The 17,199-nt window shown below is 35.8% G+C and overlaps 1 pseudogene; it reads left to right on the forward strand.

The window, feature by feature from the left end:
- The first annotated feature begins 1,041 nt into the window (after positions 1–1,041).
- The window catches only part of LOC101724254 (torsin-1A-interacting protein 1-like), a 41,616-nt pseudogene continuing 25,458 nt past the window's right edge, over positions 1,042–17,199 (forward strand).

The raw sequence follows: 17,199 nt of genomic DNA on the forward strand, positions 1-17,199 counted from the left end.
CAAGATGGCAATCAGGGCACCATTCAACCTTATATCATCTCAGGGTTACCCATTAATCTATGGGGGAGAGACCTATTATCACAAATGGGGATGATTATCTCTAGCCCTAATGAAGTCGTCACTATGCAGATGTTTAAAAATGGGTACATTCCAGGAAAAGGGCTAGGTAAAAACTCTGCAGGTATTATACAGCCCATTGAGCCGGTCCTTTGACCCCCCCGAGCAGGGTTAGGCCATTTTCCATAGGGGTCATTGACACTCCTGCAGACCATGCTGAAAAGATCACCTGGCTCTCAGATGATCCGGTATGGGTCGATCAATGGCCCCTTTCCAAAGATAAGTTATTAGCGGCTCAGCAGCTGGTGCAGGAACAGCTTCACGCTGGCCATATCATCCCCAGCAATTCCCCATGGAATACTCCCATCTTTGTCATTAAGAAAAAAATCAGGAAAATGGAGACTCTTACAAGATCTTAGAGCAGTCAATAAGACCATGGTACTTATGGGAGCTTTACAACCCAGTCTTCCCTCACCGATAGCCATCCCCCTTGGATATTATAAGGTTGTCATTGATTTAAAAGACTGTTTTTTCACCATTCCCTTACACCCTGCTGATCAAAAACGCTTCGCATTTAGCCTTCCAGCGACCAATTTCTGTGCTCCAATGCAAAGCTTCCAATGGCGGGTGCTCCCTCAAGGCATGGCAAATAGCCCCACCCTCTGCCAGTCCTTTGTAGCTTCAGCTATTCAGGCCATACATGAATCTTGGGCCCAAATGTATGTTAGACACTATATGGATGATATTCTGCTTGCTGGACAACATGGCAATGAGGTTTTAACCTGTTATGCCGAGCTCCACCAAGCCCTTGAGGCTCGTGGCCTCCAGGTTGCCCCCGATAAGGTACAGTTAAAGGACCCTTATACCTTTTTAGGTTTCCAAATGGCCGGACCCCACATTTCACCCCAAAGACTTACCCTTCACCTTGATACCCTAAAAACTCTTCATGATTTTCAAATATTGCTTGGAGATATAAATTGGCTTATGCCCTATCTTAAACTAGTTAAAGGAGAACTAAGGCCCCTTTATGATATCCTACAAGGGGATAGTCACCCCGCCTCACCTCAGGAGCTCACCCCCGCCAGTCGCGAGGCCATCACCTTGGTGGAGCAAGCAATTCTTCGTCAAACTGTTACCTTTATGGATTATGGCTTACCACTACAATATATTATCTGCAAGACCACGCTTTCCCCCACTGCTGTTTTTTGGCAGACCGCACCCCTCATGTGGGTGCACCTTCCCGTTTCGCCCAAACGGATCATCACCCCCTATTATAAGGCCGTTTCTGACCTTATTGTCAGGGGCAGACACCTTGGAAAGTGCCATTTTGGGAAGGAGCCTGACATTATCCTCCAACCTTACAGTAAAGAACAAATTGACTGGCTTATGCAAGTTACTGACTTTTGGCCAATTGCCCTCGCCTCTTATGCAGGCCTTATAGATAATCATTATCCTCCAGATAAACTTATTGATTTTGCCAATAGACATGATTTTATTTTTCCAAAGGTCACCTCACCTACTCCATTAACTGAGGCCCTGTTGATCTTCACAGATGGTTCCTCCACAGGGATGGCTGCCTATGTGTGGGACACTAACACCGTCCAATTCCAGACCAGTTTTTTCTCTGCCCAAATGACCGAGTTACATGTGGTCGCAGCGGTTTTTTCGGCCTTCCCTGAAGAGGCCTTTAATCTTTTTACAGACAGTGCTTACATTGCCCAATCGGTACCTCTGTTAGAAACATGTGGACAGATAAAAAACGTTTCCCAGACAGGTAACCTTTTTATCCAATTACAAGGTCTAATTAGAAAAAGATCTAAGCCCTTTTTTATTGGACATCTTCGTGCCCACTCTAACCTACCTGGGCCGCTTACAGAGGGTAATCGACTAGCAGACCTGGCCACAAGACCTCAGGCTTCTGCCTACTCACTAAATATTGATGCCCCCGTTCAGATTGACCAGGCACAGAAGGCACACCAGTTACATCATCTTAGTGCCCACATGCTTCGCCTCATGTATAAACTTACTAGGGAACAAGCTAGACAAATTGTTAAAACCTGTCCTACGTGCACCCTCCATCATCCCACACCTCATCTGGGAGTTAATCCTCGTGGCTTAATTCCAAATGTCCTATGGCAAATGGACGTCACACATTACCCTGAATTTGGAAATCTTAAATATACACATGTCAACATTGATATATATAGTGGATTTATATTTGCCACCCTACAATCCAGGGAGGCTACTAAACATGTAATTGCCCACCTTCTAGTTGCCTTCTCAGTACTTGGATGTCCACAACAAATTAAAACAGACAATGGTCCAGGCTATACCAGCTCTGGTTTCTCGAAGTTTTGCAAACAATTAGATATAACACACATAACGGGAATCCCATATAATCCATAAGGACAAGGCATTATAGAAAGAGCCAACCTCACACTCAAAATTACATTAGATAAAATAAAAAGGGGGGAATGGTACCCTATCAAGGGGTCACCCAGAAACCTAATATCACATGCACTATTTATTCTTAACTTTTTAAATTTGGATGCTAAGGGATTATCCACAGCTAACCATTTCTGGCAACCAGAGATGCAAAAACAATTTGCCTCTGTTATGTGGAGAGACCCCCTGGACCACTCATGGCATGGGCCTGACCCTGTACTCATCTGGGGCCAGGGGTCAGTGTGTGTTTACTCTAAGGAAATGAAGTCGGCCAGGTGGCTTCCAGAACGCTTAGTGAAACAAGTTGATAAGCGTATTGATGACACCGATGACCTAATATTGTCCAATTTCAACCAGTTAACAATGGCGCCTACAATTATAATCTAATAATCATAAAGAGAATAGTATAATTCAATTTGGCCAGATATATTTGAGTGCACCCTAATTTTATAAACTGTCTCATATGTTTGTCTGTTGTCTGTTGTTTGTGTTAGTACAGTTGAGCTCAATATTTCTTTTCCTTCCTTTTCAAAAGATATTCGCCTATCGTTAAATTGGCTTACAGATAAATGTTATTAAATTAAAGGCATGCCTTCCTTCCCAGGTTGCTAATTGATCAAAGTGCCACTGAGATTTATTTTATAAAAGTAATGTGTATTGTCACCTACATGCAATAATCAAATTGCAATAAACAGTTGTAAAATAAAAAGATATATATATTCTTAATTGCTTGTCAAAATGATTAGAGACTATGGGGACTCCCTTTGATGAATATAGAAGTGGCCACCCAGAAAATGATTATTCTGGTCTTAATTCATTAAAGGGACCCCCTAGTAAATTTTATATTATAATCTTATGGGAGACACATCACAACGAATATTGTCTAAATATGTTATAAATTGATTACATTGGTTATCCTTGATATTTAAGCACTGAATATGTTATTACAAAATGTTTACATTGGTTAAGTTCTAAATATGTTATTGTAATATGTCCACATTGGTCATCTTCAAAAGCTTAATCAGGTTAGCCTAATTCTCTTATCTACAGCCCAGCCTTGCTTACATCGCAGGACGAAATTTTGCTTACAGGTTAAAAAGATGACATCCCTGATTCTGTTACATGGCCTGTTGCTGCTCCTGGCACCGACAGCAGAGAGCGGATTTCAACCAGTTAACACCTGTATGGTAACCCCTGTGACTGTGCTGGGGGTTCTGGCGGGCCCGTACCCACAAGTTACACCCGTAGTACTGATTGCGGCAGCAAGACTGCCTACTTGGTTTATGAGGCCTCAATAACGGGAGGATATAACCAAAAATGGGATTGTGTCACTAAGCCTAAAGTCATACCAACAATCAATGGCTCTGCCGCCATTTGCCCTGCCCCGGGTCACGCGCTCCTCTGTGGAGGGAGCTTGGCGTTCACCTCCTTCCCCACTAATTGGACTGGGCTGTGCGTGGTGGCAACTGTCCTCCCGGACATCGTCCTCATTCCTGGAGATGAGCCAGTGCCCTTGCCCAGCTTTGACTATATTGCTGGGCGACATAAAAGGGCTGTCTCACTGGTCCCCTTGCTCGTGGGGCTAGGGGTGTCCAGCGCCCTTGCCACTGGCTCCGCTGGCGTCAGAGTGGTGTTACACTCCTATGCCAAATTATCCAACCAGTTGATTAATGATGTTCAAGCTCTCTCCAACACTCTTACAGATTTACAAGATCAGATTGATTCTTTGGCTGAGGTGGTCCTTCAAAATAGAAGGGGCCTGGACCTCCTCACAGCAGAACAAGGGGGAATTTGCATAGCCCTAAAAGAACATTGCTGTTTCTATGTCAATAAATCTGGGATCGTCAGGGGAAAAATTCATGAACTTCAGGAAGTTCTAAACAGACGATGAAAAGAATTCGCTCAAAATCCCCTCTGGACTGGCCTCAATGGTTTCCTCCCTTATCTTCTCCCTTTTCTGGGACCCTTATTGGGCCTACTTCTGCTCATTTCTTTGGGGCCCGTAATATACAACAAAATCATGGCCTTTCTTAGAGCCCAGATAGAGGCAATAAAAACAGCGCCCATACAGGTCCACTATCATAGATTGGCAATGGCTGACCAGAACGAATGCCAGACCGTCGATTAGGTCCTTGCCATGGCGAAGTGTTCTCGCCCCACCTGGTGAGTGGGCTGGCAAGCCAATGACGGGCAACTGAGCAAGTGTGCCATGCAATGAGAGAGCCCTCGTGCGCCACCTAAGACAGGTGCCAGAGCCTTGATTCTCTGGTTAACACGATGATGGGCAAGGTGCACGGTGCAGACACGTATGTCGCTCTGACCCAAGACAGGCTCAGCCCCCACAGGCTTGGCTCTCCTGAAGCCTTTCTACTATAGTTATAATTTTAAAGGGAGGACCTGTGGGGGGCCTTGCCCCCCGCTAGAACTCTTGAGTGCCTTTTACGGGCATGTCTGGGCCTGCAGCAAGTCTACCCGGCAACAAGGAAGTAGCCCCAGTACCCTCCCCTTGCTCCTCCCCTCTAGCCTTACGGTATATATGCTTTAGCAGCTTCCACAATAAACGAGACTTGATCAGAAACCTGTCTTGTCTCCATCTCTCATGTCTCTTGTCCCTTGTCATTCTCACTCCCCCTCTAGGGCCTCCGTTGACTTACCCACAGGCCGGGACAACAGATAAATGGATTTCCATGAAGGATGGTTTTAACTGAATGTTACAAACATAAACCCTCATGACAATTTGAAGACAGAATAAAATCTATTGCCTTGTTTATATAAACTTACAAAGTTGAGTAAATCCAAAAATGTACAATCCTATATTAATTACATAATTAAAACACAAGTTATTTTCCATGTTTTCATTCTGTAGTGTTCAGACTGTCAGCTTTGGTTCCCTTGCTATCTCCCTTCATGGATTCAGAACTTAATAAGGAGAGAAGATATTCCCTCCTTAGAGTATTCTTAACAATAAGTAAACTTTGTGCAATAATACACAAACATATATAGTTTCTATTTTCTTTACATATTACTACATAGAACTGTGTGATTTACTTACTTGCTACATAAATCTTTGATAAATGGAATTGAATGAATTAATTAAATGATTGACCCTGTGGGTGAAGGTGAATACTGAAAAAATTAGGCTCTGATAGACAAAAAGTGGGTGCAATTTTGAGTAGCAACCAATAGTACTTACTACGAAAGACAACACACAATCCCTATCTGAAAACAAAAAACCCAAATCGGAAGATAAGTAACCAAAATATTGACCACCAATTCCCCTGTTAGAACTATATGCAATTAAAGGAACAAGGACTAAGGTAATTTTCTTTTGTTCACTTGGTATATCATGTTTGTAAAAGTATTCATGTTGTGAACAATTGTATTTCATTCCTTTTCACTGTTGCATAATTCTGCATCACATAGCTATGCTATGAATGATTTTTATACATTCTCCCAATGAGACTCTTTTGGCCTGTGTCAGTTTTGTTCTCTTAAAAGCAATATTGCTATGAACTCCTCATACATGTGTAATGTTTTCTAAAGTTTAAACAGTAGTGAAATTGCTAGGACTTTTGAGATGTGAATGTTCAAGCTGACTACATAATGCTATATACTTGAAGTGCTATTATGCAATTTCTATGAAGCTATGAAGAAAGCAGTTCAATGTAATATATTTTAGGTTGCTTTTTCATGTGTCATAAACATATTTTTTGAGAAAGTAACTTAAAGACACATTCTCTCACTGAGCATAGAAAAGCAAGCAGAAAAAAGGGTAGGGGACAGATAGGTAGAAGTAATTGGTGATATTCTATTCTTGATGCTGTCTGTTATATTTACAGATGTTTATTATAAAACAAACATAATAAAATAAAGAAGTCTATTTGCTTTATTATATATGTTAAATAATATATTTATTTACAAAATAGTTTTCTTTAATCTCAATGGAAAATGCCTCAAGAAGAAGTAGCTTCACAGACTCTTTGCACTACACTTCAGAAAATTTTTTAATGTACAAAATAATGCATCTTCACAGAATCTTGGCTGGACCAGTTCTGTTGAGTTGGCTCTCATTTTTGCCAATACTAGGCGTGCTTGGAGACTATAGATGTGCTGTACAGTCTCGTCCATTCCTGCTTCCTATCTCCTTCATATTTCTTTGCTAATAAGAAGGTTGCACAGGAATAGAAGATGCAGTAAATCTTTTAAAGAAATCCAGTTTTCATTGCCCCTTTTTTCTCTGTTTTTGACGTGTTAGTACAGAATTTTGCACTAGTAAAGAATGTTAAGAAATTCAAATTAAAGCATTACATTAAAATCAAACATTATTGTTCATATTCCTATCATTCACAATCACTTGTTTTGTGGGGGGTTTGGGGGGGTGTTGTTTTGTTTTTTTGGTACCAGGGATCGAACTCAGGTCCCTGCTCTTACGGGGCAGGCAGCAGAAGCACTGAGCTAAATCCCCAGCCTTTTTTGTGGTTTTTATGTGTCCTCACTCTTTCTTTACATTGAGGTCTCTATGTTACATTTTATTTACTTTGATGTCCTTCTAGAATGTTTCTATACTATTTATGCATCTATACGGTGCATCTGTCTATACTCTAGGATGAACATAGATTACATTTAATTTACATCTATCTGCAACACTTCTATGAATTTCAAGGCAGAAGTCTTGACAATTCTGAGTGATAACTTTAAGTTTTTCAAAACACAGCTAAGCCTTTTTACGTAAATATCCTAAACTGAAGTAGTAACTTTAATTTTTCTTTTATGGAAAATGAGGTATTTATTCTTTGCCTTCCTCTTCCTCCCCTAGTGCCTATCTTAATTAGTTACATAAGTGGTTAAAGAGGCTGAGACATATATCAGTGGTATAGCACAGGCCTAGCATGTTTGAGGCCCTGTGCTTGATCAAACATATTAACTCAAAAATATATAAAGAAAAGTTGTTAAAAACATTCACATTAAAAAGTAAAAATGTAACCTCTATTTTCCATTCCTTCCTTTTTAGTTCTTTGTTATATAATTTCATTTGCTACAATATTACTATGATATCATATTTCTTTACATATCTCAATATGAATATATGGTCCATGATGATGTGCTTTTGTAAAATGGTTTATTAGTTTAGTGCATTTCAGTTTACAATACATTCTGCATTTGAAATCTTATTTTGATTAACCTTTCAGCAACCTGATACATATTTTTATATTCTTTAATCTTTTCCTATCTTTTGACAGTGGTGGGGTATAATCTGAGACCACAGCTATCTTATAAATAGCCTGTGAAAAATTGTTTGATTTTAATATAAATTATAATGTGTACTAAGAAATTTTAAAAAATTTTTCTAAGTTTACATTTCTTCCTCTTTAAAGATACCATCTGCCAATGGTAGTATTAAGATTAATAACAGCAATAGCATTATTGGGAAGATCCTGTAAGATAATAAATGTAAGTTACCTACTATATTACTTAACATATGCTAATTATTAAATAAATGCCTTGTTCTCTATACCTCTTTCCCTCTTTTACTTTCAGAAACACATAATGAAATGTTATAGACATTTGGAGTCTAATATTTTTCCTGCATAAGTTGTACCTGGTATTATGATTGTCTCTGGCATTTATAGTTATAGTGCAAAATCCCAAGGTCAACTCTATTTAATTCCTTTGCTAGAACGTATTTTTCTCTACTGTCATTTTCCTTCATAATAGAATGTCTATTAGGCTATGTTTGGATGCTTTTAATCTCTTATCCAAATGTAGCTTTTCTGAAGAAATATCCAGGAGTCTTTAAGTTATTTTGTCCTCTCTGCAGACCAAAAGGGGTCAGTTATGCATTATACCAAATGCTATCATCTTTAACCATCAAAGTATTTGAATAAAACTAACTGCACTATCACTACACGAAGTGGAGAAATGCAAAGTAACTGTGTAAGTTATCTAGTAGCAGCAAAAATTACCTCATATTCATGGTACCCTCTTGACCTATCAAATCTCATTACTGCCCAAGGGTCTTGGGTATCACGGATTTAAGAATCTACTCCTAGGAAAGAATTATGTAAAGGAACTAGCATCTTTGCCCTTTACCAGGACTAAACTACTTGGTTCTACTTAATTTTATTCTTGTAAACTGGAATTGTTGGAGCTATTTCACTTTTACTTTTCATGCCTCTTGTGGATTCTGTGGACTAGCACAGACATAGTTATAATTTAGGCTACAAGTAGTCATTTTTTCCTTAAATCATCTTTGAGTCTGTCTTACTCCTTCATTGTTGGAACAAAATACCCAACACTCACAAGTTAAAAGAGGAATGGTTTATTTAAACTCACAGTTTGTAGAGGTTTCAATCCGTAGTCTATTGGCTCTAAGGCAGGGCACCATGACAAAGGAACATCACAGAGGAGAAAGAGTTCATGATGTGGCAGGAAGAATGCAGCAAAGGAGCAATCCTCCTTGTTCCTTTTATTCCATTTGGGATACAAGCCTATTGGATGGTGTCACCCACAGCCTTGGTGGGCCTTCCCAATATCCACATTGAGAAATAGGCTAAATCAATCAGTGCACTGATTTACTTATCACACACCCTTAATCTATATTCATACATCCTAGATCCAGCCACCACTGAAAAGCCCCAGCTATGCATATATGAGGCTTTGGTGAGACATCTAAATCCAAACCATAAGAGAATCTATCATCTATATTTATGCATTCATTTAAATAAATATGAATGAATTGGTTTATACTATATTTTCTTCATAACACATATCAATAAATTATTACTATGTCCATTTTTACTGAGGTGAAATTCATGAAACATAACATTAACAATTTTACAGTACAAAGTCAGAGGCACTTAGTATATCCATAATGTTATCTGAAGGTTATGTCTATCTAGTCCTCAAATTTTTCTTTCTTCCATAGAGAATACTGCCTTCCCATTAACAGTTATTCCCAATTCTGTCCTCCCGCTGTCCCTGATAACTATTAGTTTCCCTCTGTTACTATGATTCATAAATTCTGGACATTTCATATAAATGAAATCATACAGTATGTAATTTTCTGTGTGGCTTTTTTTACTAAGCCTAATATTTTCAAGATTAATCAATGTTGTCACGTGTATCAATATTTTATCATTTTTTTATAGCTGAAAAGTATTTGGTTAAATATATTCACCAAGATATAGCATATATTCACCCACTGATGAACATTTCAGCTGTTTTCTTCTTGTATCTCTTATGAATAGTATTGTTAAGTGCATGTATTTGTTTAAGTAACTGTTTTCAAATTTGAGCTTATTTCTAGATGTTCCCACAAATCCCCATGTAGTCATAGGTGAGGAATTTCTAAGATGTCTGGATTAGGGTTTATGAGGCTAGGATTAAGGTTTTGATGCTGAAATTAAGGATGCCCCACCTTTGTTGTGGGTGGCACCATCCAAAAGGCAGGTAGGTTAGATGAGTCTATATAAAGTGACAGAAAGAAGTTGCTTTTCTGCTTCACTGCTTTGCTGCTTTGCTGCTTTATGCCTACCCTGTTTTGCCATGAACTGTTTAAACATCCTCTGTGATACCCCTCTTCTATGCTACCCTGCCTTAGAGCCAGCTGACTGTGGACTGAAACATTTACAAGCTGTGAACTGAAATAAACCTTTCCTCCTTTATCTTTGAGTGTTAGGTATTTTGTCTCAGCAATGAGCAAAGTAGCAAAGACAATATCTGAGTGAAATTCGTTGGTCATATTACAATTTTGTCTAATTTTTTGAAATAAAGCCCAACTACTTTCCATTTCAGTTGAATTATTCTATATTCTCACCACCAATATGAGCTCAAATTTATCCACAACCATAGTATATTACTAATATGAATATTTTGAATGAATCCAACTTAGTAGGTGTAAAGTTGGATTTCAAAATACTTTTGATATGTATTATCTTACTGAATAACAATTTTGAAAATTTTCCTATATTTGTTGATCATTTGTATATTTTCTTTGGACAAATATTTATTCAGGTACTTTGCTTTTTTAAATTGGCTTATAGTTATAATATTCCTTCTTATGTGTTTTTGTTTTTGGTTTTTTGGTACCGGGGATCAAACTCGGGTCCCTGCACTTGCGCAGCAGGCGGCGAAACTACTGAGCTAAATCTCCGGCCCTCTATTCCTTCTTATATTCTGGACATCAGAAGCACATCAAATATATGAGTTTCGGATATTTCCCCCAATCAGTTATCTTTTTAATTTTGTGATAGTGTAATTTGATGCTCAAAAGTTTTTAAATAATAATGAAATCCAACTGGTCTACTTTTCTTTTGTTTCATATATTCTTAGAGTCATATTTTAACAATAAATTACTAAATGCAAGGTCATGAAGGATCAACCTTAGCTTTTTCAAATAATATGATAGGTTTATCACTTACATTTTGGTTTTTTATTTGAGTTAATATATACTGTGATATGAGTATAACTTCATTTGTTTACATGTCGATATACAGTTCTCCTACTAGCATTTATTGAGGAAATTATTCTTTTCTCATGGAATGATCTTGGCAACTTGGTTAAAAAATAAATTATTTATAGTTATATGAGGTTTTTTTCCGAATCATCAATTGTATTCCATTGGTGGATCTGTGTATATTCATGCCAATATCACATTGTTTTAAATACTGTACCATCATGATAAGCTTTGAAATCAGGTATATGGGTCCACAAACTGTTACTCTTTTTCAAAATTTTATTTACTTATCATTACCTCTTGATAACCTATAGGAATTTCAAGGTCAGTTTTCTATTTTTGTCAAAATACATTTCATATTTTGAGAACGTTAATGTTTTAGTAACTTTTCTCATTGCTGAGACAAAATATTCAACACTCACAAATTAAGGGAGAAAATGTTTATTTACCTCACAGTTTGTAGAGGTTTCTGTTCATAGTTCACTGGCTGCGACTCTGGGTGACATGACAATGGCATCCCAGAAGGTAAACCATTCATGGCAAAGAAGAGGAGGTAGAAGGCAGCAAGCAATGAGCAAGTGACAAGCACCTACAAAACAGCCTTCTTTCTGTCTCTTATAGTTTATCCCTCACACCCTTAGTTCTAGCATGGCACCATGAGTTAATCCCAGCATCACATCCTTGATCCCAGCATCACGCACCCTAGATCCCATCACTTCCAAGAAGACACACTTATGACTATATGAGGTTTTGGGGGGACATGTAGGCACAAGCCATAACTGATAGCATTGAATTTGTAGATGGCTTCAGGGAGCATTGTCATCTTTTTTTCAGCAGTGTTTTGTAAATTTCAGCGTATGATTGTTGTACTTCCTTGACTAAGTCTATCCTTACATATTCTTTACTACACTAAATTAAATTATTTCCTGTATTTCATTTTTAAGTTTCCACTGCTACTGTATAAAATTATCACTATTTTATGTAATTATTTTGTACTCAAACTTTGCTGAATTTATTAGCTATGACTGTGTGTGTGTGTGTGTGTGTGTGTGTGTGTGTGTTAAAACTCCTCGTGTATCCCAGATCTATCTTGTGTGGATTGATTTTGCCACAAGATTACATAAACCTGAGACATTTATAGCTAAATGGATGCACCTTGAGACTATACTCTTAAGTGAAATAAGTCCAACACATACGTGTAAACTCTTTGGTGGGAAAAACTGAAAGTATAAATAAGAACCAAAATGTATAATAGAAACTGTGAAATAGGAAGAAATTGATCAAAAAGAAAAGGGAACTGAGGGGGGAAGGGAAATGAAGGGGATAAAAAGGAAGGGAAAAGGAAAACATGAGAAAAGAATAGTAAAAGGGAAACAATGCTTTGTTAATAAGGAGGAAAAGAGGGGTTGAAGGGAAGGAAGTGGAAAGAGAAAAAATATAGGAATCAAGATATGTTGTGTACAGGTACAAATTCCCTATGATGAATGTGATCATTATACATATCTAAATTGTATCAAAAATTAATTTAAAAATTTAAGTACAACATAAAAATCCATTTTAAATGATCACGTCATCCGTAAACAGAGACTTTTATTTTTTTACCATTTGAATAAATTGAACTACTTTTCTTTTTCTAAGTAGTTTCAGTAGAACCTCTCATAAATTGTTTAATAGAAATGGCTAAAATGGGCATTCATACCTTGTTCAAGAAAGCTTTCAGTCTTTCATAATTATGACATTATTGATATGCGGTCACATATGCAATTTATCATGTTGAAGAAATTTTCTTCTATTCCTATTTTGCTCAGAATTTTTATCAAATGTTGCATTTTAAAGTATTTTTTATCATTTGAAATGATCATATGCCTTCTATCTTTATTCTGTTAGCATGGTAGATTTGTTTTATTGATGTCTTATCATGTTGAAATATACTTGGATCCTGGAATAAATCCCACTTGGTCACAGTGTAGAATCTTAAACTTTATATCTTGAATGTACTACTGGAACTGATTTGCCAACATATCTTGAGGTTTTTTGCGTCTAATCTCATAAAGTATACTGCTCCATAGAATTCTTTTGATATTTTTGTCTAATTTTGGTATTGAAGCAATGCCTTACTGAATGTGTTCTGTTTATTCTTGTTCTATTTTCTTGAAAATGTTTTAGAAAGATTGGTATTAAGATGTATAATGCTTGTGTAACTCATTTGCAATCATATAAATGTTCATAGTTTTATTCCAGTAAATTTGTTAGCAAAGCCCAATTTTCATTCTTAACTTTAGTTATCTATTTCTTCCCTTTTAATGTTCACTTTAGCCAAAATTTTGCAAGTTTTATTGATCTTGCCAGCGAGCTAACTTGTGGTTTGATTTATTTTATTAAGTATTCTTTTTCTGTTTATTTGCCTATTAATTATTCCTTCCTTTGTCATGGTACCTTTGAATTTAATTTGCCCTAATTTTTCAAGTGTCTCTATGTATGAAGTTAGAATTTTAATTTGCTTTTTAAATTTTATGATGTAGATATTTACAATAAATTTCCCACTTAGCATTTATTTCTCTGTCTCCTATAAGTTTTATTATGTTGTGCTTCTGATTTCCTTTGTCCATAAGAATTTTAAATTTTTCATTGTGATTTCTTCTTTAATTCATCATTTAAGAATATATTGTATAGTTTTGACTTATTTGTAATTTTCCAAACTTTCATTTTCTTAATATACTCTACTCTCATTCCATTTTGATAAAAGAAAATAATTTGGTTGATTTCAACCTTTAAAAATACATTGAGAATTTTTTGTGAACTAACATATGGTCTATCCTTCAGAATGTTTCCTATGCGCTTGAGAAGAATGTTTATCCTGGTTGTTTTGGGTGAGACTTTTTTATATATCTATTCAGTCTACTTGATTTTTAGTTGTTCAAGTCCTTTATTTCTTTAATGATATTGTCTATGGTTGTTTCACTTATTAATGTATGTGAAATATTGAAACATCCAACAATCATTCCAGAAGTATTTACTATTTTATTTTCATTTGATAGATGTCTGTTTAGGCATCAATATTAAAATTGTTAACAATTTGACAATTTTATTAATATGCAATATACTACTTGGTCTCTTTTAATTTTTTTCACTTAAAGAATATCTTGTCATATGTTAGTATAAATATCTCAGCTGCTTTTGTTACTTTTTACATGGACTCTATTATTTTATTTTGAATTCAAAATAAATCTAAACTCAGCAGACTTATTTTTCTATGGCATGATAATCAGTATATTTATTTTAAAAGTCATGCATTTTTGTACAAATTACTGGTGAAGGACTGAATTCAGCCATTTTGCTACTCATTTCCTATGTATCATATTATTTTTGTCCCTGACATCCTCCATCCTTTCCAAATTTTATTGATGTTTAATTGATTTTTTTTGTACTGTACAGTTTGAGTTCCTGTTAATTTTCATTTCTGTTCATTTTTAGTTATCTTCCTAGTGGACATTCTAGGATTACAATTAGCATCTTAAATTTCTAACACACTATTGAATCGATATTATTTAACTTTGTAGTATATAAAAGTTCTACTCGTATATGTTTTCCCCAATAGTGTTAATTTTCTTAAGAATTACACTTGTATATTGTTTTCCCATTAACATAGACTTATATTTGTGCCTTTTAAATGAATTTATATCTTAAATTACATAAGAAAGAATAGGTTTACACCAAAAATAAAATGCTACTTGCTTTGTGTCCATTGATTTTTATTTCTTTATATGGCTTTGAATAACTACCTTGGGTCTTTTCATTTCAGCCAAAAATGACTCCATTTAGTCTTTTTTGCATAGTAGCTTTACAACAAACTCTCTCCTCTATTGTTTTAACTTAATTTCTCCTTCATTTTCAAAGGATAGTTTTACTCAATATGAAATTTTTCATTGGCATGATTTTTTTTAACACTTTATATATTTCCCCTTATTGCCATGCAGATGTCATAGTTTCTGACAAGAAATATCCTGACAATCTTATTGAGGCTCCTTTGTATCTGATAAATGACATCCATTTCTCCTTTCAATACTGTCTCTTTAATCTGCATGAGTATAATGTGTCTCTGCATGTGTCTTTTCCAATTATCCTACTTGGAGCTTATTCAATTTTTTAGAGGTGTAAGATCATGTCTTTTATCAAAGTCGGACAGTATTTAGCCATTTTTTTCTGCACATATTCTTTCAGCCCTTTATTTCTTTCTCTTTGTGGTTTCTTTGCTTGTTCAATATCTTTTTAAACCACATTTTATATACTGTATCATTTTCTTGTCTGCTGTCTGCAATTTGTATCCCTTTAGCTTGTGATGACCTAGTGCTCTGAAAGACAATTACTTAAATGTATAGAGGACAATATAGAGGGAAAAGATGCATAAGGCGAAGATGAATTAGAAAACACAAAAGAGAAAAAAGACAGGAGGAAGAATAAAAACAAAAGCTTTCTGATATTTGCAAAATAACTTTGTTTTGGAGCAATCGTTCAAGGCTCAGTCATGTCATTTAGAATTCTACCTTGAATTTCACTTCTTGCTTGCAGTAAGTGAGCTTGAAACCGATTTAAGTAGAATTTAAGTCCTCTCAGGTCTTCTGTGATCATTATCCTGAGCATTTGTTTGGCTTTCTGGATTTCCTGTTGCAGATGAGAACATTTCAAAGACTGTACTCCTCAAAGGAAATCTTTGTGTCCCATTTCCACTAAGTTTTCACCATTTCTATTTCCCTCCTGCTATTATCTTTTGCCCCAGATTTACTTTATTGTTAATGTGTTCAATAACTAGCCTCTTTTAAGCTACAATTTTGCCCTGAGAAGATTCCAGTTAAGTGAAACAAAGGTCCTTAGGGAAGCTTGAGACGTGCATGATGAAGTAGACAAATGTGTTTCCCTTGGAACAAGGCCTTTTGTGCTATTTTCAGAACCTGATACCAGCATATGCAATACTGATTTCCATTTTCAAAATTGCTTCTCTAACAGTGTTATATGAGTTTCATAGATATATAATCAGATCCTAGACTAAAGACTATAAATGGAAACTAAACTTCAAGCTCCATTAGTGGCAAATCAAAGTGACACAATTTTAAACTTGAGACTGTTAGTTCTAAGATTGTTATCTTGCAATGCTCTGTGTTTTCTTGTGTGCTCATATATTTTTCATATTTAGCCAAATTGGACTCAATGTAAAATCTTTCCTTCTTTTGGATATTCACACTTGTTCCTTGGTTAAAGTTTCATCCTCAAAATCTCTGTCTTCTATTAACATACTGCTCTCTTCCAAATATTCAATCTGTCTTAAAGATTTCCTGGCATATTTTGTGACATTATTGAACTACTCTTCAAAATTATCCTGAAAACAAAGCCTAAAAATATAATACCTGCTCATTAATTTAGATCACATCACATATATTACTGTATGCAATAGCAGTTTTATCTTCTAATTATGGACTTTTGTATTATTAATATTACCTATTGTCTATTAGTTAGACTTCTACTATTTATCATATTTGATCTTTACCTTTTTCCCCCTTCTCTACCTATATTCGTTTTCTAGGCATAGTTTTATTAGTTTTAAATTTTGACTTTTGCAGCTCTAATTCAATTCCCTCTAAAATCAAGTGTCATGTTTATTGATATGGAAGCAGCATTCTTTTTTTTTTTTTTTTTTTTTTTTGGAACTGGGTATCAAACTTGGGTCCTTCTGCTTGCAAGGCAGGCTATGGAACCACTGAGCTAAATCACTGGCGGAAGCAGCGTTTTTGTATAATGCCTGTATTGTTAGTATATAAAAGTTATTGAACAAATGGTAGTTATTGTCTCTAGGTGTGAGCCTATATTCAAAATCTTGAAGAAATACAAGGGCACATTTAGATATGGTTAATTTCAAAAGCCCTAGATTACTGGAATTTGACTTTTTAATTTTAATTTGTTACTACCTGTGTAGTACATAATGTTTACTTTCCTTTTTGGAAGTTGATTGTTGTAAGTAACATATCTTAATTTCCTTTATAAGCTCCCTCTCCCCTCCACCCATCACTTCATCCTCTTCCTTTTTATTGCACATGTCTACAGTGCATAATTTTCACATTCCTTGTGTGGAGTTGGTACATGCTAGGAGATTATCCATACTGCCTGAAAAATTCAATTGCAAAGGAAGTTTTAAGCATTTTTTTTTTACTTTTGCTGCCCTTTGAAGTGCTATTAGCACACACCATAGA

Source organism: Heterocephalus glaber, unplaced genomic scaffold (assembly GCF_053883595.1).
Source record: "Heterocephalus glaber isolate CG9 unplaced genomic scaffold, H.glaber_assembly_v1.0 deba00001729, whole genome shotgun sequence".
Taxonomy (NCBI): domain Eukaryota; kingdom Metazoa; phylum Chordata; class Mammalia; order Rodentia; family Bathyergidae; genus Heterocephalus; species Heterocephalus glaber.